Source organism: Taudactylus pleione, unplaced genomic scaffold, assembly GCF_031769625.1.
Source record: "Taudactylus pleione unplaced genomic scaffold, aTauple2 ptg000179l, whole genome shotgun sequence".
Classification (NCBI taxonomy): Eukaryota; Metazoa; Chordata; class Amphibia; order Anura; family Myobatrachidae; genus Taudactylus; species Taudactylus pleione.
This window is the reverse complement of record NW_028284581.1, coordinates 7,515,199-7,540,788: the sequence shown is the minus strand read 5'-3', so window position 1 is coordinate 7,540,788 and position 25,590 is coordinate 7,515,199. Positions and strand designations below refer to the sequence as shown.

At 41.2% G+C, this 25,590-nt stretch overlaps 1 protein-coding gene across 1 annotated transcript in view; it reads right to left on the bottom strand.

Annotated features, from left to right (window-relative positions):
- Nucleotides 1-25,590, bottom strand: part of CDKAL1 (CDKAL1 threonylcarbamoyladenosine tRNA methylthiotransferase) — a 1,097,522-nt gene that overhangs the window by 188,287 nt on the left and 883,645 nt on the right. The window lies entirely within an intron of this gene.

Genomic DNA, 25,590 nt, shown 5'->3' with positions numbered 1-25,590 from the left:
TGTGTACTGGACGGGACATGATCAAATAGTGGAGGCATGGCCACGTCCTACAAAAAAAATATATGTGAAACAGTAGATCGGCAGAGCCGGCCCTAGGCATAGGCAAACTAAGCAAATACCTAGGGGCATCCAAACCCCTATAGGGCCGGCGGAGGTTTGGGGCAGCCATGGCCAGGGAACTAGCTGCCTGCAAAGTCTCTGGCAGCTGTTACTGCTGCAAACAGTGAGATGGCAGAGGCAGAACAGCTGGTGGTGGTTTGCGGGTTGGGGCGGCTAGTGGTTAGCGCTGGGGCAGCATGCACCGAGACATGGCCTGCCAGCCTGAGCCAGAAAAAGCAGGTCCACTGCCCACGGCTTGGTGTACTTCGAGTCAGGCGGCTCTGTAGGCAGCGCTCAAGAAAAGTGAGTCTGGAACTGGGTGGGGTCCAGGGTGCTGTGGTGCTCTGCTGGGATAGGGGTGCAGGGTGAGGGGTGCTGTGATCTGTTGTGTGCTAGGAGAGGGGTGCTGGATGCTGTGATCTGTGCTGGTAGAGGGGTGCTGGGTGAGGGGTGCTGTGCTGACGGTGATGGGTGTTGTGATCAGTGCTGGGAGCACAGCACAATGGGGAAGGGGCAACAGCACAGTGAGACGATGCCCCTTCCGTGGGGCCACACCACTTTTCAGGATCCCACGGGAGGGGGCACCACTCAAAGTCTTGCCTAAGGCACTCATTTGGTTAGGGCCAGCTCTACCTCCATGCAGAAAGAGAGAGACTGCTTCTACTCAGTGGCAGCAGCCTCCCTGGACCCTCCGCAGCGCTGGGGAGAGAGGTTGCTGCTGCTGACAGAAAGAAGTGGTACAGGGGAGAAGGGAGGCGGACCCCTCCAACAAGCCCGAGCAATTTGTACCTGCTTCCTCACCTCTCTGCACTCCTGCCATCAGATAGTTATCACCCTCTAAATATATAAAACAGACAGCATTAGTGACCGCCATATACTGCAGACAGCATTTGTGACCGCTATATACTGCAGGCAGCATTAGTGACCACCATATAATACCTGATAGGTACAGGCTGGATGGCCATCAGCTCACCTGTCTCTCTCTATCCTTATCCTCACATCTCTCCAGCCCCATCACCTTGCATCTCTCAGCCTCAACCTCCCTCCATCTCTCATAGCCTCATCCCCACTTCGTCTCTCAGCCTTATCCACCCATGTCACATAGCCTCATTCCCCAGTGTCTCCAAACATCATGCCCCCTGTGTATGAGGCACCCCCCTTCACCCGGGGCACATGTCCCATCTGCAGGAGTCCAGGCCGGTGCATCACACCCAGTGATATAACAGCATTATGGAATATGAGGTGACTGAGAAGAATCATTTTCCCAGCTGTCCTCGTAATGGTGGTGGAATTGGAAAGAGCACCTTCTGCTTTATGAGGAAAAGCAGCACCACACCGTTACCATAATATGATCACTCATGTAACCAGGACACTGCACTGTTTGCAGTGCCTAGTTTAGTAAGCTTACAGAGGTTTATTTTAGGTCACCGTACAATAGGAATTATCACTGCGTTGAACTTGCTACATTAAAAAGAACTCACAGAGATTAGTAAAAACATAAGTAATAAGTACATACAGCGACAAAGGGTTCTATTTATAGAGCCATTTAAAAGTGTTGTACGAGTTTTCATTTAAAACACATTAAATGAAAACCAGTGGGATACAAGGTCTTAAAGTTGATCAAAAGGCAAAAGCAATAGTACATCAAGAATGCTTAAGACATTTGTGTTAAAAGTTGAATAAAAATGGATGTTTACAGAGAGACAGCATATAATACTAAAATGTACACGACTCATTATAGGCACAGATGTAAGGCAGTAGGACTTATGTATCCCCTCCTACATGCTTCATTGAGTGTCATCTCTTGGTGTCCCACCAATGTTACTTAACTACCTGACAATAACATACCTCCTAATATCTGACATTGCTAAAGAAGGACATTAAAGATTTTTATAAACCAGTGCACATTTTACTTTTCAGTGCATTAAAATACCTCCCAAACAAATGTGTCCAAAGTGTACCCTGCAATCCACATATACACCAAAAAGTCAGGACCGTCCCATCAAAATCATTACTATTAGGGGGTATGTACATAGCTTCCAAAACAAAGAAAAAATACGCACCCACCTAGACTTGCCTTAAATTATATATATAAAAATACACTGGACAGGCAATTACAGTGTATCTTTATACACAGGTTCTTACATCAGACAGACACACAAGACAGATAATATATTAGGAAAGGCGGAGACATGAAATAAAAAAGGCTACAGTACCTCTGAAAAACTATATTATGCTTTGGCCAGCCAGCACTGCTGCATACAGACCACGTTCTACAATCAGCTACAGAAGCCCCCAGAGTGCAGTGTCAGTACAACATTCAACATCAACGACCAAGGTGACAGCAGTGGGACAACAAGGAATGTAATATTGATCACATTAATGTAGATCCGGTAAGATCACAGAGTGGATATGTTTTCTTAATATGTCATTTTGACTTAAGCCATAGAACTGTAGATAGTCAATAGAACAAACAAATTATATTTTGATTAAATGTAACAAAATGGATTCACAACAGCAGAGAAAATAGAGGGTCTGCATAAAAAATAAATGATTAAAGCAAAAATTGCTAAGTCGTTAATGGCATAACAAATGTGAGATAGGAAATTACAAAACACCTAAAAAATTGCAACTATGTAAAAAAAATTGCTTCTTCATTTGAAAAGGAATAATGGGCGAGAGGCCCGGGAACAAAACACATTAAAGGTACAGAATTCATTAAAATATTTTAAAAGTAATCTTGTGCTCTCACAAAAATAGAAGACTGTAGTTGTACACATTAGCAAAAAGAGAAATAGGAAGTTGTAAGGCTAGGCATTTAGAGGTGTGTTGTAATCCATTTAGATTTGAAAAAAAAAATGTAGCTAAAGACACAATTGTCTGGAGAAACCATTTACCTTTCAAAAATATGCACCAAATGCAAGTCTCGCTGGCTTGGTGACTAAGCTCTGTTGTGACACTAAATAAGAATACATATTAAACAGTCATGCCTAGATTTTCCTAGTCCAAGATATGATTAATGCAGCCTATCAGGAGCCAGATGGTGCAGAACCAGCAGCATCAATCAAAATGAAAAGACCACTCAGTGCTATCTATAATGATGTGCTCACAGATGGAAATTTGGTTCATACAGCCTAGCCCATAATGCATAGACACAGGCACACAAACATTGCAGCCGCTTCCCAGAGGACCTAGATCCAATGCTCAGCTCGCGCTTTGTTAAGCAAAAAAACTGCAGACTTATGATTTGGGGAAAGCTACCAATCTGCATGGGATTACAGCAACACACGCAAACAAAGTTGCACAGGACAAAATAGTTTCATGTTTATTTGCAATTATACTGAGAAACACATTGTGCAGAGCTTTAGGTAGACTGTTCCCTTATCAACCTTTATATTTATTAGGACACACACATATTCATTAACCCTTTCCTTTGTAAAGTAATAATTTCTCACACCCAGTCAAGTAAACCATTTTACAGTACAAGGAGAACATTACTGATATCTACAATACGGCTACACAACAGATTGTAATAGAACAATGTAATACAACGTAAAGAAAAAAGCAAAGAGAGCTATTTTCTTCAAGGTGCACTGTTGATTCTAAACTTATAATTTTATTAGTATTCATCAAAACAGGTGAGTCATTATTGGGGAATTACATACTAGTGTCATTTAAAAACAAAACAAAAAAAAACTAAATCTAAAAAAAGTAACAAAAGAATTAGTGTGATTAAAAAGCAAATATTTGCAACAGACAAGACACCTGATTTAGTTATTTATTATCAAATTATGTTCGAGCTTCAATCACTTGCTTTAATGAACACCTATTTCTTAATTTGTATATGTTGGAATAGTGCGGAAATTCAATCAAAGTTCAGTTTAATGATCAAATGTGTGACCAAAATTTGGGGAATGAAAGAAACCGAGGGTTTGTTTTATTGTAGATTCAACTTTAAATACATCCAAAATGCAGGTTTTTGAACCATCAAAAATGCTGTATCCAGGGGATCGTAGTCTGTATGGTGCAATCTGTGCTAGTATATACAGCGGTGCTGTCAGAACTTGGTCATATACCAAGTACACCCAGAACTTTACTATTGGCTACAAGGTGTTTTAAAAAGAATAATATAGCTATACAAGACATTGTAATAGATGGACACAACCATCAGCTAATTTATTGTTTATAAAATATTGTTTTATACAGCACTAACCAGTCCTGCTGTGCTATACAGAGTAAGTAGTAGTACACAGTAGTAACTCTGACAATTCTATAATTATAACATTTACACAAACATGGAGGGACAAATTAAAGTAGAAATCTGTCAAAAGAGCTTACTGTCTCTAAGGAATATACTACAGGTGTAAAATACAGCACATAATGACATATTTCATCTCTCCAAAATTATAAGGGGCCCATTTATTCAAAGTTATAGTCTTTAAAAAAAAAAAAAATGTCCTTCGTCAGAATCTTTTCTAAGCATTATATTTTCTGTTAATCTCTTAATTAAAATAAATAATAATAAAAAAAATAAAAACACAAAAAATATATTTTTTTTCACAATGACTCAAATACAAACTATTCAGGTCTCTAGGAGGTTTCCTCAAAACATAAGTCTGTTGATACAGCATTTTATATATATTTCTGAAATAAATGGATATACTTATAGGCTAGGCTAAAAATGACAGTGTAAATAAAAATATACATAATACTAAATATCAGTGTGTGTGTGTGTGTGTGTGTTGTGTGGCATGTGGGTGTATATTGTGTGTACAGTAGGAGTGAGAACTACAACTTTACATAATCCAACTATATTAGATGTACAGTATACAGGATAAATCCTTTATATGGCCTATGTTGTTAGGGAAGTTCTCTTTCTGTTAGACTGTATTATCTGTACATTTGGACAGATCACACGAGTACAGACTCTTGTATAGGAGAGTCTGCCCAACTATGGGCTATGTGTGATGGGTGTAGTATGATAGGTTGTTGCTGTGTTTACCATTGGTACAGTACATTATTGTGTCTTTGCTAAGTCAACAAGTTATTTTTGGGACTGTTAAGTTGATACACATCAAGGGTTGCATGCGTATCACTCATCCTAAAATGCTCCATCATGCTCCTCACTGCTCTCAGATGCATCATTGCCAAAAAATGCACCCACATGCCCTTAGACCAGGGATGGGGAACCTCAGGCCCGGGGGCCGCATAAGGCCCCCGGAATCATTTGGTCCTGCCCTCAGAGCTTTTTTCTGCTAGCCTTATCTGGTTATCAGGGTGCCTAGAATGGCACCCTGCAGCCAGAATCTATGCAGCAGTGCAGCCTAATGCGTCCTCAGGACACTTCAGATGGTCACACTACTGCCCTTAGAGCAAGTGAAATCACACGGAGGGGGCACGGCCTGCAAATAATGTTATATATATCAAAATGGTCCTCGGCAGAAAAAAGGTTCCCCATCCCTGACTTAGACCCTCACTGTCAAGAAACGTCACTCAAATCTCCCACTTGCCATAAAAAACTCCAAATGTATTCCAGCAAACCCCTCCATGTTAGTTAGAATTATTCCTCACGTCACTATTAGTAACATTTATTTATATAGTACCAGCAAATTCCACAGCGTTTTACAAGTGGGAACATACAAAAGACTGGGTATTAATAGAAAGAGAGAATGCGAATAGAACCCTGCTTGCAAGCTTTTTGACTTGTGGGATACCTGCAAATATTAAGGATCCCCTGGATGTACCATGGAGGGACTGCAGCAGATACCGCCCATATCAGCCACAAGCCCTCCATTTCCAACAGCAGAAGCTGTTTCTATGGGGGCTACTAGGCTGTCAGATTTATCTAGCTCCAGAATGCGAAGCTTGGCCATGGCAGCTAACAGCATCTTCAGATGGTATTAGCTGCTGTAGCCTATGGGCTACAGATAATGGAAATGACCAGAAGAGGGTCCCGTATGAACCCTCCCTGGCAATGGCTGCTGCTAATGCATGGTCAGTAGCATTTCGGAGCCCCTGTCCCTGCAAATGTTAATTTCTTGTTGCTGCGAATAGCAGTGAGAAAATTATATTTATCAGGTCTAGGACCCCATAATTAATAAATATGCCTCTATGTAACCTAATAGCAGCCTAAAAATTCTTCTCTTTAGGCCGGAGCCTGCAGGGGACAGAGAGAAGTAACATGATGTACTGTAGAATGCACCCCATTCCTTCCAAAATACTGTGTGACCTCCAGGCATTGTGCACAGGTTCTCATGTAATGTGGAAGCCGCCATTCTCCTCCAGTCTTATTCTCTGCTTTATGACATAAAACAGATAATAGGTCACAGAGGGGGCTTCACATGAAAGTTTGGTTAAACGGTCTATGCACTTCCTGTAGGAAACACACTGGAATTCAGAGACTTCTTTACGTTACTATTCTAACTTTAAACAAAAATTTCAGAACGGTCAATTTCTATATCAATTTTGCTAGTTCCTTTAAATGCAATTATGTTGCGGATACTCTACAACTATGTAGCCAGTTCTTCATTTAAAGTGTGTTTTTCCAAAGGTAAAAAGCACATTTCTTGCTTTAATTGATGTTTTGTACTTCATAAATGGCCCCATCTAACTGTCATTACTCACTGTAAAACCGGTCTCATACTTCGATTTCAGGAGCACTTCTTACATTACAAGTCTAATGCTGAGCTGAACACAGTGTAAATTGCACAAATGTGCACTGCGCATGCCCACAAAGTGAAAACACTAATGCAGACCTGTGTGTATCCGGTACATGCAGCTCCTCACAATTGGAAAACGTAGGTAAATTATACTAATGATATATTCACTGTGCTTGCAGCTCATGCAGACTAGCACAACACGCATGTATGCTTGTTAGGAAGCGTATCTTTTGCACATGTCACAGGGCAAAGGCAAACACATGTCGAAGATCATATGGCATAAATCAGGCGCATATGATGTCAATGTGGAGTTGTATCATTCTCATGACGCTACCAATGCTGACCTAGGTTTCTGCATGGAGAAGACACAAAAAGTTTAAATATGCAGAAATCAAATCAATTCCAAGTTGGCATCTGTGAGGCCGTGAGAAGAGATATGTATTGTGCTGAAGCTAATCAGGAGTATCTTGTGTGCTTGACATTTCAGCAGCAGCAGCCATACAGCACATTAGTGTGAGGAGTCTCCTAACGGATGTGGTCTGCTTTATTTAGGATCGATACGGGAAACGTGAAGTGAAATTATTGCCATGATTTTATTGCTTTATTGGCAGTCACTCCAGCAGGAGAAGTATATATGAGAGATCAAAGCACTTACATGCCATAAAGAGCATGGCCACTGTGGGTGTAAAACTTAGTAACAATTTATGTGTCAATGCTTGAAGAGGAAATAAAGTGGCGTTTAAGTGACTCACTTAGGCTCATTAGCCCTCTTGCTAAGCAATGCACCACAGGATACACCAGGTTCAGGTGAAGTCAAGAATCCTTTTTTAAAGAAATTTGGAATGCAAATTGCATATAATACAATGTTAACTAAATGCATATGAGCAGCCTAGAAACTATGAAGACGCTAATGCTAGCATTGACATAAGACCTTGGAGTAATAATAATTTACAGTTATACAAGAAGGAAAATAAACTGACAGCAGTAACTGTAATGACCACAAGCTTGATGGTCATTACACCCCTGATAATGCTAACCTTTCAAATAAGCAAACTAAGTGGGACATTTAATATAGGCTGCATACGTGTAAAGTACGCGGATGTCTGCACACATACTTTGTCAAATTGAAGTTGAACTATAAGTTCCGCCCCTACCCTGCTACCAGCAGGTTCAGTGACTACTGAGAGACGCATATTGCTAAAGGCCCAACTTAGAATGACACCCGGACTGCTTTCTAGATTGCTAGAAATAGGTATCGTTATCACTAGGGAACCACAACCTGCAGCATCTCTGATGAAGCTCTCCATATGAGATGTAACCTAATGTCAGCCATAAAGTATCCTGTATGGACTGAGAAGTTTAACAAGGGAAATAAATTGTTATTCAGACAATACCATAAATTAAACTAGCTTTGAAACCTGTATATTATGACAATTCACATGATATTTTAAGTGCAGCCTTATGCTTTTATATGGTTATGGAATGTCTCTGTGCCTTCTAGTATCCATATATTTTACAGTAAGAGGTGTATTACGCCCATGATGAATTCCACTGCCGTACATGACTACTTGGATAAGATTATAGACATAATATAAGGTGAAGAAAATATCACTTTATATGCCTACTAACTATAGTGGGTGCAGGGTGTGCAGTGCACATAGGCTCCTGGGTTCAAGGGGGCCCCACACCCTGTCATGAATGCCAGCAAGCGGATCTCTTGTTGGACGGTGCCTTCTTCCCAGTGACAACATACCTGTTTTGCTGCTGTATTCTGCTAACAGTTTCACACAAACACTTCACCGGGTAACAGTTCTGGTATAGGCAGGTCGGTGATGGTGATGACTTAATACTAATGTTGCATACACACTACACGATGTATGTATACTGCGATGTTGTACCGAAGCCGACCATCGCGACCATCACAATGCACGCTCGTATAGCCTGTGGGTGGTGACCCACAGCTATACGAGCGTCCAGGAGGACGCTCCATGAAAATGGAGCCCGGCCCTCATTCAGAGCGTGCGCTCTGCTCAGAGCGTACGGCTCTGAATGAGGGCCAATGTTCCCTATGGCTACATGCATTTTCTGGAAAGTATCAGTGTGTTTTCATCAACAAGTAGATCTTTGGGGCTCATTTACATTTGGATGTAAGAAGGTTTTATGACATGCCTCTCAGATGTAGCAGTACATGCCTCTCAGATGTAGCAGTACATGCCTCTCAGATGTAGCAGTACACGCTTCTCAGATGTAGCAGTACACGCCCACTTTACCACTGTACTTATAGGCTTGTTTTCACAATCTTCCTGAAATGCTTTTTTCTAAAGTAGGTAAGAATGAGATACAATGGGGCTAGAGCAGTGGTTGAAGCAAATCAGATGTACATTGCTCAAAAAATGTGCCTATATTGCAGAGCTGTACTTATCTCGGGATGCGACATATGTGCATGTTTTATTATCATCACCAGAGTGTACTTGCACCTGCCCTACAATAAGTAAAATGTATTCACTTCCAAAAAGGCATATTGTTGCTTACATCCAGGTATGCAGAGCTCACATTTGTTTCAACACATCCTCAATGAACTTTACTGTTGCCTCCTTAATGCATTTTATGTGTGTATATAATGGATGTGACACAAGAATCACTGTTCCTAGAGTTACCATACTGATTGCCATTTGTTTGCAATGCATTTGAAAGGCACAGAAAATGTGAATTGAATGCATCTTCTTTTTAGCTGCTTTTATTAGCGATAAAAAATGCATATAAAAGGCAACATGTATGAGGCCTAAAGACAAGTAATATAAACAGAGAACACAGGGAATAGAATTCTGATCGAGCAGAGCCAAGGTTTGCCCATTACTCTAATACGTGTGAAATGTAAGACAAGACAGGACACACTGCTGTTATTCACTTCAGTGGTAAGTGTACAGTCACAACGCTCTGTCAAAAATTGTTCATCAAACTGACATTTTATATGTTAACATTTTTTTTTTTTTTTGTGGGAGGGGGAATTTATTTTATTATGAAGAAATTTTTTTTAACATGTTTTTCTCTGCTATTATTACACCAATAGGAAAGTGCAGTTGGATAAGTACACAGCACAGACTAATGTTGCATTTAAAGAGCAAGAACTAAAATAGATATTCCAATTAAAGCATTCATCAGGAAAACCACAACTTTTCTATTCTAGCAAATCATTTTAATTGCATTAGTTTCTTTGCCCCTTCGCCAATTTCCTTTTCCTTTATTCTTCTTGAGCAGCTGGGGATAGGAGTGGACACGCTGCTATTTGTCAATTATCAGCCACATATACATTTCGGACAATACAACCAACATCTTTAACAAGCACAGAGTCTGACAAGGCTAGCAGAATGAGCACACCGTCCAGGAGCACAAAGGAAAGGTTACAACCTATGTAAATGAGGTCTCCCCAACAGCCCATGAAAGATAGCCCAGTTGTACGTCAAGACAGCTGTTCTGCAGAACATACGGCTCTCTATATGCACTGTACGGTCTCCTCTCCCCCTCTAACATCATTATAACCTTCTATTAGAACATAAACACACACTTTTTTTTGCCAGTCCCTCAGTCTTCAATGAATGAATGATAAGGCCACAAGAGATATAATTAAGTTATCTAATCTATAGGGGGCATGGCGTTTTAGATGCCTTGTTACAATAACGTACTACCGCTGTAGCTCACAAGGAGTGATTATATGGATATTATCTGGAACTTTCATTTTAGACTTTTGACACCACAATAAGATTAAGAGTTTTTCAAATAGAACGCGGCCGTCTCCACTGAAATGTAGCACTCAATTGTCATGCATGGCAGAGCAAAGGTAATTTAATTTTAAAATGAATGAACACAAATGTCTTATGCGAGGAAGGAAGTAGGCAATATAAGGTATAAACAAGGTCTCAACGCTTTTAGTACTGCAAGTTCTCAAATCTCCTTAAACAGTTTCAGCTTTATATGTATTCTCCCAGTAAATGATAATGCATTCTGACACAACAGTGCGGTCTGCCAAACTCAACTTGAGAGCTGACTTGTTCTGTGAAACTCCAGTGCTCGCTCGTTGACTGGCTTCCTCTATATGCGACTGATATATTGTTAAGCACACGGCAATATATAGAAAATCAAAAAGAAAAATAAAAATATTACAGGACCTGGCAACAGCCTTTAATAATCAACATAAAAAATAAATAAAATATGAATACTCTAGTTACTCAGTCTCCACATTTATTCAATCCTAGTGGCTGATTGAATTAGCTACGTGTACCTGGCCGGTACAATTTCGCTATACAATTACATGACCGTGTTAACGTGCATTAAGTTTCCATAGGAAGTAACACACATTTTTGTTCCTAGCCACGAGCAGGTGAAAAGTAGGAAAAAATCCCTATTTTAATTAAAAAATGTTGGGACTTGGTTGAAAACCCCTGGGACACTCCCACTCTCTAATGACAAATAAAGCATTTAGAAGTTTTCAAGTAGCATAACTTAGCCAATAGCAGCGGTGATGGGCGCGTCATCCATTACATATACCCCTTTGTCAGTAGAGGCTGTGGGCTGCCCGGATACTTACTGTATGAATAAAAACTTATGTTATTGTGTTAATCAGGATTTTTTTTTCACTTATGCCTTTTATTCAGTTTTAGTTTGCATGCAATGACTTATGTTCTATGACATTTAAATTTTAATAAAATTAAAAAATTTAAACTAAAAATATAACTACACGGTCTTCATATAACCATTTCGACTTAGCGTAACATGCTCCCTAAGAGGAGCAGAGTAAGCTTACTAGGAAAGATATCTCCTATTCTACATTAAAATTCCCTATTAGCGCCTAACAATGTAGCCGCGTCTTTTTCCCATACGTCTAACCATCCTGCAAGTAATTATATTTCCAAGTAATTAAAACAAATTACTCATTTTTGTCTCCTAATCTAATAAGCATATGCTCATATTGTTATTTTCAAAGAGCTTTGCAGACAACATGAATACATCAATACTGTTATTACCATAACACAATTATTATTGATATCCATTTTATCCATAGAAGATGAACTGTTGGATTGCCAAAGCCTGCGTTTGAATGAATAAGGATCTGCATACAAGAAGATGCCTGAATGAAAGGCTGAGCATTTGCTTGTGCAGATGCAGAGAAGGCAATGCTTCATATATTGCCATGTTCCACTTTTCTATGTAGAGACACATATTAAACCTGAACCGTGTATTTTCTACATACTTAGCATCTCTTATACTAATATAACATTTTGTACAAAAAAAAAAAAAAAAAGAAGCATAGATCAGTTTTTGCACTTAAGCAGGGACTTGGCATTTGGAAAGAACAGATTTTGCCAGTGGTAAATAACAGAAGTTTTTTTTTATGGTTTGAGCTCTCTACCGACTCACATAGGCGTGGATCATTTAGGGTTATAATATTAAAGATTTTATTACCAAATAACCCCACACCAACCCCTTGCATAAATAAGTTTGATTCTTGCCAACAACAAATTCAAGGATTTCTGCCAACGCTGACAGCAAAAATAATTCAATAGAACTGCAGGGATGTGCAAGGTCAAGCCTTGGCAGCAATGTTTTTAACAGGATGAATCCGTGTCCTAGGGGGTTTAAAATGGTTTAATGTATGGTGCATTCCTAGCCATAAACAGCAGCCATGTACATAAAACATCTTTATTGTGAAAGGGATGTTGTTATTAATGTTAAAACAAAAACTGTCAGATTTCTTATTTTCCTCAAAGCATCAAACATTTTGTGCAGTTTTTGGTAATGATTGTTCTGTTAAGATAAATTCACACTAACAGACAAGAGTGTTCCTAAACCAATTATATATATATATATATATATATATATATATATATATATTTTAGGGATGTGCAGGCTAGGATTAGTTCAGGTTTTCCTGCCAAAAATCGGGTCTCAGAAAGAGGCAAAACGTTATCTTTCACGGACGAACATCATCTTACATGGACTTTTGTCAAGGAATGATGATTGTCTATGAAAGATGACGTTTTGCCTCTTTCTGAGACCCAATTTTTAGCGGGGAAAAAATAAATAAATCAGAATTTGGCGGGAAAATCCAAGCCTTCACATCCCTAATATATACTGTATATATATATATATATATATATATATACATATACACACACACACATATAAGTGTATATATATATCTTTATATGTGTGTGTATATATATATATATATATATATATATATATATATATTACACACAGCGGGTAAAATAAGCATTGACACATCAACATTTTTCTCAGTAAATATATTTGTAATGGGGCTATTTTAATGAAATTTTCACCAAATGTCAGCACCAACCCATGCAATCCACACATGCAAAGAAATCAAACCATAGATGTCCATAAATTAAGTTGTGTGTAATAATGTGAAATGACACGGAAAAAGTATTGAACGCATGAAGAAAGGGAGGTGCAAAAAGGCATGGAAAGCTAAGACACCAGCTGAAATCTATCAGTAATTACAAAGCAATCCTGCCCCTTGTCAGTGCAAATTAATATAAACTGGTTCCCAACTGATGGCCTATAAAAAAGTCTCTCACGGAAACATCTCATGATGGGTAAAAGCAAGGAGCTCTCTCAAGACCTTCGCAACCTTATTGTTGCAAAACATACTGATGATATTGGTTACAGAAGGAGTTCTAAACTTCTGAATGTTCCAGTGAGCACTGTTGGGGCCATAATTCGGAAGTGGAAAGAACATTATTTCACCATAAACCGGCCACGACCAGGTGCTCCTCACAAGATTTCTGACAGAGGAGTAAACAGAATTATCAGAAGAGTTATCCAAGAGCCAACTTGTGGAGAGCTTCAGAAAGCCCTGGAATTAGCTTATATTTATTTCCTCCTCTATCTCTTCAGGACACATCCTCTTTTTTCTCCTCCCCTCTTAAGCTAGGTACACACTATACAATTATTGGGTTGATTTGCCAATGATTGGGTGACCAGTCCGATTTAGTCTATAGCAAGGCTAGCCAAAGCTGGTTCCTGAGAGCTACCAACAGTTCATGTTTTCCAGTCCACCTGTAAATCTGTAGAATGTATTGATTTGGAATGAATGCACCACATGGTCTGTGAAGCAGGTCTCGAGGACCAGGTCCATAGTGTAGACCAGCAGTTTTCAACTACTGTGCCATGGGCGGCTGTGTAGTGTTTTGCGGTGCACGAGCCACCAGTCACATTATAGAACGGACTGGGCAGCGCTGCCACTGAGCTCCTCTGGGAGGCTCAAATGTGCCCTGGCCGTGCCTAGATGCAGCGTTGCGACATCACAGGTCATGCACACCACATTGCAGGTCTGCCCAGCCGCCCCACCAGTCAACCAGCCCTGCGAAAACTTGCGGAGAGTGCTGTGACAGTGGAGGAGGAGTCGAGAAGACAGGGAAACATGTGAAGAGAGAAGAAGCTGGTAAGTGAAGAGGGTGGAGGACACACAATAACAGAGACTGATGGGTACGAGGGGGGATAGAGCACAGGGGGGCAGAATAACGGACACTGATGAGGATGAGGGGGGGGGGAACAGAACAGACACCGATGGAGAGGAAAGTGGGGAAGCACAAAAACACAGATGGGGAGAAGGGGGTGTGCACCATAACAGATGAGGAGGAGGAGGGGGAGCACAATTACACATATGGAAAGAAGGGGGGACACAATTACACAGATGAGGAGAAAGGAGGACAATAACAGAGATGGGGAGGAGGGGGGAGCAGAATAACAGACAGGGAAGTGAACAAGAGCAGGGACTGTACGGCTGCACCCGGTGACCCCTTCCCCTTCACAGAGTGTAATTATTCTGAAAATATGGGGGTGGGCGGCCATACTGTGCATGCGTAGCCGTGGCTGGTGCACACGTCAGAGGGGGCAACTGAGAGGGATCTGTCTCACAAAAAAAATCCCAGTTACAATAGCCCATAGGCTACTATAGGCTAACACCACCTGCATTTCTGAGTTTGTTAAAGCTGACTGCATAGCAGTCCCATGTGTTTGTGGGGGCTACTTTGCAGTCGGAAATGAAGGGACCTGGGCAGATATCGGGGATATCAATTATGATCCCTCTATGTTAAATCCAGGGAACGCTTAATTTTTGATAGTACCCCTGGGAAAAAGGTGTTTTCAGGGGATATGCCACAAATATTGTTTGATAAATATGCCTATGTTTCTCTCCTGCCCTTCTTCTCTTACTGGTCTCTCCCTTCTCTCTTCCTATTTTTGTTAGACTTTAGTACCTCTTACTCTGCGGGCCCATCTTCAGGTTTTCCAGCTGTTGTTACGCCTACCAGACACTGGCTACAGCATTCACTAGAATGTCGTTGGCCTGCAAGCATGTGAATGGCAGTTCCAATCCACATACACAGATTGTGTTTTTAAACTTTATTGAGGGATGGTGTAAATATTTTGCATCTATTTAGGGAGGAGTGAGGGCAGGATTGTGGGGTGCTCAGTAAGTGTACGTTTTTTTTATTTTTTAATAAGACTCAGCAGTAGGTCTGTGCTGAGCACAATAGGTCCAATGTGAATGCAAACACACCAACAGGATGGATAATTTCTATCAGTATTTGATTTTATTATATAGATTATCTTTAGCATTACCTTTTTTTTGTCTCTATTATACTTTTTGAGAAGTCTTCTCTTTTTTTGTTTGCATATGCATCCCTGTGTGTCTTATTCTGTACGGTTATACATTTTTAATTGTGGATAATGTTGTGATATTGTTATTGGATTATTTCAGGAGTGTGTTTTAATCATGAGATGATATTTGATAACTAAGTATGGGAAATGAATATTGAGTTTGGAGACTGTAGATGTGTGTTATTCTAGTATTGTCTAGAAGTAAGATCAATGTTATTAGTGAGAGGGGTCAGAGGAGCTCATTCAGACCCGCTCGCTAGATGCGTACGCTCGCACCCAGCGTATGTAAATTCGGCTCAGTGACGGCAAGGCAGGTGATCGCATGGCAAGGCATAAGCACGCCCACTATGTCTTGGCGTGCGATCGCTTTGTGTATGTAGGCGCCCACCAGCCTGTGTTAAGACGCTCACTTGCGCACATCATCTCCAGGAAGTGTATGCAACCATCGGTACATCAGGTACCATCGGAAGCGAACGCAGCGCTTGAGGTTGACTATACCCTGCCGCAAGCACTGTGATCACTCAAGTGTAAAAAACAGGCAGGTGTTGTGTACAATGACGCTGCCTCTTAATTATGCATGCCTCTGAAACGGCGTTTAGACGCTCAGGCACGCCTGCGTTCGCATCTCCACTCCCCAGTTATTAATGGCCAGCTCTGTCACCACCCACAAACAGCTTCTCCTGTCACTTACTCCACTGGGCAGTCTATGCGCAATGAGCAAACGCTTCACGATCCCTCGCACAGGTTCGCGCACGTGCACTGTGATGCATGCGCAGAAAGCGACAATTGGCCAGCTATGAGCGAACGCATCCTAGCGAGCGGCTCTGAATCAGGTCCAGAGTTCATACGAATTACTAACATGATGACAAATTTTTTTATCATCATGTCTTCTTTATTAAATAGATTACCTCCTCTCTCCATTATAGTCAGCTGACACCACATCTTCAGGACATTGTACTAGCAAGATTTGATACAGGTAAAATATTTTCTGTGGTGGCAGTGCAGCTTTAAGCGGCTCATTGTTTCTATATGTCTCCACGCAACACACTGAGCATGTAATTTCAGAGTATAACAAATAATTCTGCCCTCAATAAGATCTTATCTGAATTACGACTAAAGCAATTATTGAGCCGATGTGACAATAGGGTGATTTGCCTGTTTTCTCGTGTAGTTTGCAGAGCATTTCAACAATAAAACGGGCAAAATACGGCTACAAACTCTCTTTCGATTACTGGAACAGTCAGACTTGCCAGAAGATATCGTCCAAAAGGTCTCAATATCAAGCAGTTTGTGGGCATTCACTATAATCAGGAATGTAGTCAGCATCCCTGGAATCCCTGGTAAGGTTCAGGCACCAGGGAGGGAGGGTTAGGGTTACGGGTAGGGGTAAGGGTTAGCGTTAGGGAACTTACCTGTTAGTGTCGGGATTGTGACTGTCAGGATGCCGCTATCTGTATTCTGACAGCCAGCATCCCATACCCAACCTCGATAAATAGACCATATTTTCTACAATTTTTTATTTTTACTTCATCATCCTTGTGGGAGGACATATGCAAATTATCATTCCATGAGCCAAAAAAATATCTGCAGATTTCTCATTAAAAGGGTATAGTGTAGCACAGATATCTGTATCTTCCACTTGCAGATAAATTGTGCCAATTGTCGGCTAGACCAAAATAATTGCATAGTGTGTAGCTAGCTCTAGACAAGAAGCTGGAAGTACAACACAGAGGGGAGGTGCAGTTAGCATTTACTCTAGGTTTATTATTTATTTTACATGTTTTATCTTCACATCTCGTACATCTATATGAGTTTTTGAAGATTAAAAAAAAAGTCTGTTTAATGTATCTGAAAATCACATATCTAGATCATTACAGATTATTTTAATGTATTTATTTATGGGGAAGATAAATCTGATGAGGTTTAGGAATTCCATGTACTCTGTGCTAAAGCAAATCTAATTTCCTGTATCCATCAAAAACCCTGTAATTATATAATATGCTATCGACTAGTTTCCCTATCATTAGTGGGAAGAATGCAACAGGCAGGTGTGAGTTTGCAGTATTCAGAATAAGAAAACCATCAATGGATTGCATATTTACAGTCATTTTCAATTTCATACTATTTCTATGGTCATTTCCTGGCAGCTGTACACTGTTAAAAATGTATATTTAGTTGCCATAAATATCATAATTATCAACATAAACTAAAATAAAAGATAAGAGTAAATACAATTAACCTCTCAAGTATTTCCTAGTTCACCTGCAAGTGTTCAGAGGCATATACCATGTGCACGTTTACACAGGCCACAAGAATACTTCTTGGCAGCTGTAAAAGTCCCTAGCAAGCCAGATAACTTATAATAATTTATTAAAAGGCTCTAAAACAAACATCAAACGGGATATATCTGCAGCCACGTTCTATTCCACATTGCCTAATGACTAATTTGTAAAGGAGCGTGTAAGTCTTCACAACTAAAGCCAAAATCATTTGAGGACACTTTGATATAATGCCACAAAGGATATGAATAGAGGAGGCAGCAGGAGAAGTGAATGGTCATGATCCATTAAAAGTGCTAATAAAAGAATAATGGAATTTTCTTGTACTATGAATAAAGACTTGTACTGCACAGGAGCATACAGAGAGGAGACAAGTATCAAACACTTAGCAGCTTTCTCCTTATACTTTGATTGATCTGCCACTGTATTTTCCAAATCGCTAAAAATAGTTTAGCACTCATTTTTCAATATATTCTATAAAGTTTAAGTGAAACCTTAGAGAGCACCAGTTGCTCAACGACAAATGAGGCATCCATTTTGTGTTACCCGAACCATGTCATCACTGAGGTATGTGTACGTCGTTCTTGTTGAATGTTTGGTATGTAGATGCACTCAGATCTGAAAACCAGACATCTCGTGTTTTGGAATGCATGCAAGTCCCTCCCTTGTGATTTCAGGTGCTGTGAGGTAATCAAAATTGACTTGAAATGAATGTTATTGATGTTAATAATAAAAACAGGTCCATGTTACATGATTTTAGCTGTTTTTAGCAATTTTTAAAGAAATCCAAAACCAAACGAAAACACTTGAGGGTGGTTTTGATAAAATCAAAAAACAACTATTATTTAGGGCTCTATTTATTAACATTATTTTTACTGTTTTCACACCCTTTTCACATTGTTTTAGTTTCACCTAAATTTACTAAAGGGCAGTTGGAGTAGAATTCGTAAAGGCTGTGGAGGGGATTCGCAGGGACAGAACTTTATCGCAAGCTCTGTCCCTGCAAGGGATTTTTAATAAATCCCTGTGATATTGCCTGAATTCGCAATGCGAATTCAGTCGGAAATATCACACTACAATCTGCATTCTAAATGCGGATTGTAGTAAATAGAGCCCTTAGAACCAAAACATGGGGGACTGCGCACATCTCTAGTTATAAGTGTCTTTATTACAGAACTCCATGAAATTATATTGTGCATGTTTATTGTACATCTGTGCACAAAAGGTACTATAAAGGTAGGTTAAATACTGTGGCGTCACAAGGGGGGTGCGGGACGCACCCTGGTGTCACCTGTCGAGGGGTGACACCAAAGTGCCGACTCTTCCTCAGTGACAGGAGCCGAGTGCTGCACTGTAGCATTACGTGCAGCACTCGGTTCCTGACACAGTGAGGGAGACGGCACTGCCCGCAGAGTGATCTCTGGGGGCAGTCCTCACCTGCAGGACCCCCCACCCGTAGTGATTACAACGGGGGTTTGGGCCGTGCGGCTACACCCCCTACCCGTGAGACCACGCCCCTGTCCATGAGACCACACACCCTCTTTTAGCGGCCACTACAGCTCTCACCGCACCAGGTGTCACTGCGGGGAGGGAAACCACTGACTGTAAACAACTGTATTTGGCATTGTATATTGCTGTATTTGATTAATTACACACAAAAAACGATAGTTTGCAAATCTCCAAATGGGATAAAATGTACAAATAAATAATTTTTACATTATATTTCAGTAATATCAGATATAATTACTTTTCAAGTCTATTATTTAATTGCATACAAATGTCTGGCTGTTCAGAAAACAACCTACTGTATCAGCATTTGTTATTTCATGGCTTAAGAATAATGAAACTCTGAGAACTTCATATAATGTAGCAGCAGAACTAAGGTAGGGGTTACTGTTCAATATGAAAAAGCTTTGTCAGGAAAAACAAATGCCATGAGGAGGAAGAAGAAGGAAATCGGGAGAGGAGGAGGAGGAAGGAGGAGGAAAGAGGTAGAGGGGGAGGAAGAAGAAGGAAAGAGGAAAATGAAGAGGAGGTAGAAGAAGGAAGAGGAGGAGGGACACACTGGGGCTGAGAGAAACACTCAGGCTGGGGGAAAGAGGCTGAGAGACACACAGGGGCTGGGGGAATGAGGCTGAGAGCCGCACTGGGGCTGAGAGAAACACTCAGGCTGGGGGAAAGAGGCTGCGAGACACACTGGGGCAGGGGGAATGAGGCTGAGAGCTGCACTGGGGCTGAGAGAAACACTGGGGCTGGGGGAATGAGGCTGAGAGACACAGGGGCTGCGGGAATGAAGCTGGGACACACAGGGGCTGGAGGAATGAGGCTGTGACACACAGGGGCTGGGGGAATGAGGCTGTGACACACAGGGACTGGAGGAATGAAGCTGTAACACACAGGTGCTGGAGGAAAGAAGCTGTGACACACAGGGGCTGGGGGAATGAGGCTGTGACACACAGGGACTGGAGGAATGAAGCTGTGACACACAGGGACTGGGGGAATGAGGCTGTGACACACAGGGGCTGGAGGAATGAAGCTGTGACACACAGGGGCTGGGGGAATGAGGCTGAGAGCCGCACTGGGGCTGAGAGAAACACTCAGGCTGGGGGAAAGAGGCTGAGAGACACACTGGGGCAGGGGGAATGAGGCTGACACACACAGGGACTGGAGGAATGAAGTTGTGACACATAGGGGCTGGGGGAATGAGGCTGTGACACACAGGGACTGGAGGAATGAAGCTGTGACACACAGGGACTGGGGGAATGAGGCTGTGACACACAGGGGCTGGGGGAATGAGGCTGTGACACACAGGGGCTGGGGGATTGAGGCTGTGACACACAGGGGCTGGAGGAATGAAGCTGTGACACACAGGGGCTGGGGGAATGAGGCTGTGACACACAGGGGCTGGGGGAACGAGGCTGTGACACAGAGGGGCTGGGGGAATGAGGCTGTGACACAGAGGGGCTGGGGGAATGAGGCTGTGACACAGAGGGGCTAGGAGAATGAGGCTGTGACACACAGGGGCTGTGGGGAATGAGGCTGTGACACACTGGGGCTGGGGGAATGAGGCTGTGACACACTGGGGCTGGGGGAATGAGGCTGTGACACACAGGGGCTGGGGGAATGAGGCTAAGAGACACACATTGGCTGGGGGAATGAGGCTAAGAGACACACAGTGGCTGGGGGAATGAGGCTGTGACACACAGGGGCTGGGGGAATGAGGCTGTGACACACAGGGGCTGGGGGAATGAGGCTAAGAGACACACAGGGGCTGGGGGAATGAGGCTAAGAGACACACAGGGGCTGGGGGAATGAGGCTGTGACACACAGGGGCTGGGGGAATGAGGCTGTGACACACAGGGGCTGTGGGAAATGAGGCTGTGACACACAGGGGCTGGGGGAATGAGGCTGTGACACACAGGGGCTGGGAGAATGAGGCTGTAACAGACAGGGGCTGGGGGAATAAGGCTGTGACACACAGGGGCTGGGGGAATGAGGCTGTAACACATGGGGCTGGAGGAATGAAGCTGTGACACACAGGTGCTGGGGGAATGAGGCTAAGAGACACATGGGCTGGGGGAATGAGGCTAAGAGACACAGGGAGCCTTTATAGACGCAGGGGGGCCTGAAGAGACACAGAATTTGTTTGATATGGGAAATTCACATTTTTCCCTGGATAAAACTTCTGTTTCTATATATTACCTGGTTAATCCTCAGGTAAGATCACATTGGTTATATTTCTACCTAAACAGGCATCTTCCAGACAATACAGACTATAGGCAAATACATTATACACCAATAGGTGAGCACTAAGTATCAACGCCAATTGTTCATCTTCCAGAAAATGTGATATCGTACATGAATAGCGAATACTGGCTGAAGATGCTGCCCGGCGAGGCTCAAATTCATCAGAGGTTCCTCGTTGCAAAGAAACCAACATATAGGTAAGAAAAGTCTTTCAAACTGACTGGCCTGTACCTAGTACAGAGAGATGGGGAGCCCCCCAAAAAGTGCATCATCCACCATGATTCTGTTGCTGGCCCTGCTCCCCTCAGTGGCTTGCAACAGCTCCTCCAGGAGAGAGTATCCTACCCTCTTCCTTCCACAGACCCCTCCCCCTCGACAGGACTACCCCCTAAATACACCCACTCCCTTCCAGAAATTTCTCGGCCTGGTTTTCCATCCCAATATCCAATCATGGGAACAAGCGTTATTCAAATGTTGGACCTTTGTGATTTATGGCTAAAAGCATTATCCAGTGGCATTCCAAGACCACCAATAAGGGCACCAATGCTATCTCCATTCAAACTCGGTGGTACAAGCATTAATTTGACAAGAGAAACTGCAAGCTTGGTTTAAAGGATTTACTGACTATCAGTATGAACTTTGCAAAATGCTTGGATCGTAAGGCTTTTCCTGCACTGTATTTAAAACAAATTAAACTTAGACATGGTCTACAGTAAATATTACATAACTAAGGAAAATATTTATTAATCAATTCTGCCCTTAAAATATGGAGAAACTGACGTTTCTGCATGTTTAAGGGCAGAATTAAGTATCCCTTAAATGTATAAATACAGAAAGCAATTGCTATCTCCTGCTTTCCCTCTGCTGTCCCCATAGTTTTCTATGAAGCATGTGCTAATGCCGCTTTCAGATAACGTTAGCCGATTACCTGCAATAAGGGCAGCTCTGCTGGAGAGGGATCCTGCACTCGCTCTCCTGCAGGATGTCCCGCTGTGCATTGATGATGTTTTCCAAACATTACGTGCTCAGTAGCTGCAAAGATATCTGTAGGTGTAAGTAAAGTGATCGTGGATATGATAACTTTACTTCTTCCTGATCATGGAGACAGGCTCTTATCGGAGCTACATTTTTTTTTTTAAACAATTTTTTATTGAAGCATCAAGTGTCACATACACAAATATTGTAGTGAACAATGGTGCAAATATCCAAGGCAAAAAATAATTACATATAGTAATGCAATAATACATAGGATACATAGCGCCATAAGGACAATGACGCAAGGAATCAATAGGCTCTATCACATAGTAACGCATCTCAATAAAAAGTAAAATGATTCAACAAAATTGTAAGAACAGCAAAAAATAGGTACCGTGTTTCGCCGATAATAAGACCACCCCGAAAATAAGCCCTAACAAAATCCCCATTTTGTCCGGTCCCTGCGCTACACTAAAGATTTAACAGAGGCATCCAATCACAGCTGCAGTGTCTCACTCTCTCACAGTGAGCGCTCGGCAGCTGGCGTGCGTGGCAGCGTCATTTACAGCAGCGCCGTGGAGGAGAGTAAAGAAAAAGAGAAAAAAAAATAAAGGTAAGTAAAGCATTGTAATGCAGGGCTGAGGTCATGATGGGGATAAAAGCAGGACTGAGAAGAAGATGACATGACCATTTTTGAATAAAGGTAGATTTTTTTTGTTCACACTTACCTGTTTATTGAAATTGCTGTCAATGTTAATTAAAATAAGCCCTACCCCGAAAACAAGCCCTATGGAGTTTTTTTTTACCAAAAAAAAAAAAAATAAGACAGTGTCTTATTATCGGGGAAACACGGTATCTCTCCACCCCAACCCCACCCACGGTTAACAAATAATATATAAAAAAATGACAAATTCTTTCCAATGAACGAGGTTCCACATTATAGTTGTATCTGAGGATCATTAGCTACAAGTTGTAAAAGATACCAGGACAAATTCTGTAAACTATGATGAATTTAGGTCTGCATAGGGGTAGGAAGCGTAGCTATATAACTTTACCACATATGAAAGAATTTTTCAGTTTTATGTTCATTGTCCAAGGTGACCTCGAACAAATTCATCTTAAACAAGTAATGTAGCTTAGCTTTGAAAAGTAAAAGTGAAGTTGGGAGAGGGTGTATCCAGGTCTGCAGGGTAGTCTTAAAAGCTGCTGCACTTTTTGCCAGTAGGAGGCATCTACCATCCTGTGTAACACGGGTACTGGGGGTAAGCATTGCAAATAAAGACCACACGTGTGTAAAAGGAATGTAGATCGCTATAGAATAGGTACGAACCTGGAGCCAAAACCTTGAATCATGGGACATGCCCAAAATCAATGGTACAGGTCTGTTAGCCGAGTTCCACACTTGCAACAATGTGAATTTGTCAAATGCTCTATCAAAAACCTCCTATGTGGAGATAAGTATGTCCTATGTAGTATGTTCAAAACATTCCGGTATAGGGGGAATAGGGTATTATCGGAGATATTTATATAAAAACATTCAATTGAATAAAGAATTCTTATTGCCGCAATATGCAGCGATAATGACGCTTAATGCATTTTATAGTTAACATGCCCCTAAGAGACATTAGTGGAAATGAAAATCCAAAGTCAGCCGGACTAACACTTGTGCACATCTACAAAGGCTGGTCCAGCAAAGTGGTAGGTTGACCCCTATAGCTCCAATTTGTTTGTTAGTTTTCATTGATAATGCTTTTTTCTTTTATAACTATGATAGAGGCTGTATTTCTAATTCGCTGACTCAGCACAAGATAAAGCACAAACACACATGAGGTGGGACCAATGGCATATCCAGAACAGTACAAATTCTAGTTGCCAAAGTGACAAACAAATGTACCACGGTGAATGAAGAAAGTCCCTCTAATCTCTGTGCTCCCACTTTCTGCTGCACCAGTTATGGGCTGTGGATGACAGACTCATTATCCCATATATTGAGAAGCACTGGGATTAGTTGACAGCATTTGGCTCTTAGACATAAAAAGGTGAAATCATCTGTGAGACAGAGAATGATTATGTGTTGGGCACAAGCTGATGTAGTGTTGTACAATGTGTTGGGCACAGGCTGAAACAAATATACTGGTCTTTTGGGCTGTTCAGCAATCATTAGCTATTCATTGTAAGGTATGATGCTGTTCAATGCCAACGTGCATAACCTCACCCCTAATAATGTTTATATGGCTTACAAATTTTTAAGTACACAATTACTTGCTATCTTTTAGAACAGGTGCACAGGCCTGGCCTAAGCACTAATACAAATTGTATTTTAAACCATCACAGAGGTTATAAAGCCAATTTGTCACATATCCCCTAGGTCTACTTAGGTAACTGAGCTTGGAAGTTTACAGTAAGTAAAGGAAGTACACGTAACACATGAGAATACACATTATTCTAATGCTGGCAGAGATGTGAACTAGCTGTAGGGACTGGGCTGGAATTACATAGCTGTCATCACAAAGATGGCACTCACCAGAGGCACTTCAGGAAGATCTAACAAAGATCATTAAAATAATGAATAAAATACAGGATACCCTAAGTTTAAAGTTAAATGTGCAAAGGATGATTGATAATGTAATTGTACTTATTTTAACAGGTCCACTTTATAGGCCTGACACGCCAAATCATCTTTTTTTTAATTACCATTGGATTTCTGTCTACTTATTGCTGATAGCACGTTGAGCATATTACTTTAATTCAAGAGATTATTAATTCAATTGGTTTTCTAATTAGTATATTATAATAACTTATTAGTTGGAACAACATAATTTTAAAATAACATGATGATAAGGATTCCGCTAAACAACATACTGATAGTGTCATTATTTTAGATTGTGACTGTTCTATACTCCATTTAAGAGCATATTGTGTAAGACGTACTGTACTAGACAGGCTAAAACAGTGCAGCGACTTCAGAAGATGTTGAAACCGTAATGGAAATGTATAAAATGTTTGTTTTTTTTCAGCAGAAAAATAAAATTTTAGTTTCATTTCAAAGACCTGAAATTCTCAGCAAAGGACTGAACAGTTTTTACAGGACCTTTCGAATAAGCTACTGACAGCAATCATGATTAAAGGGATATATTAGCATTTAAAAA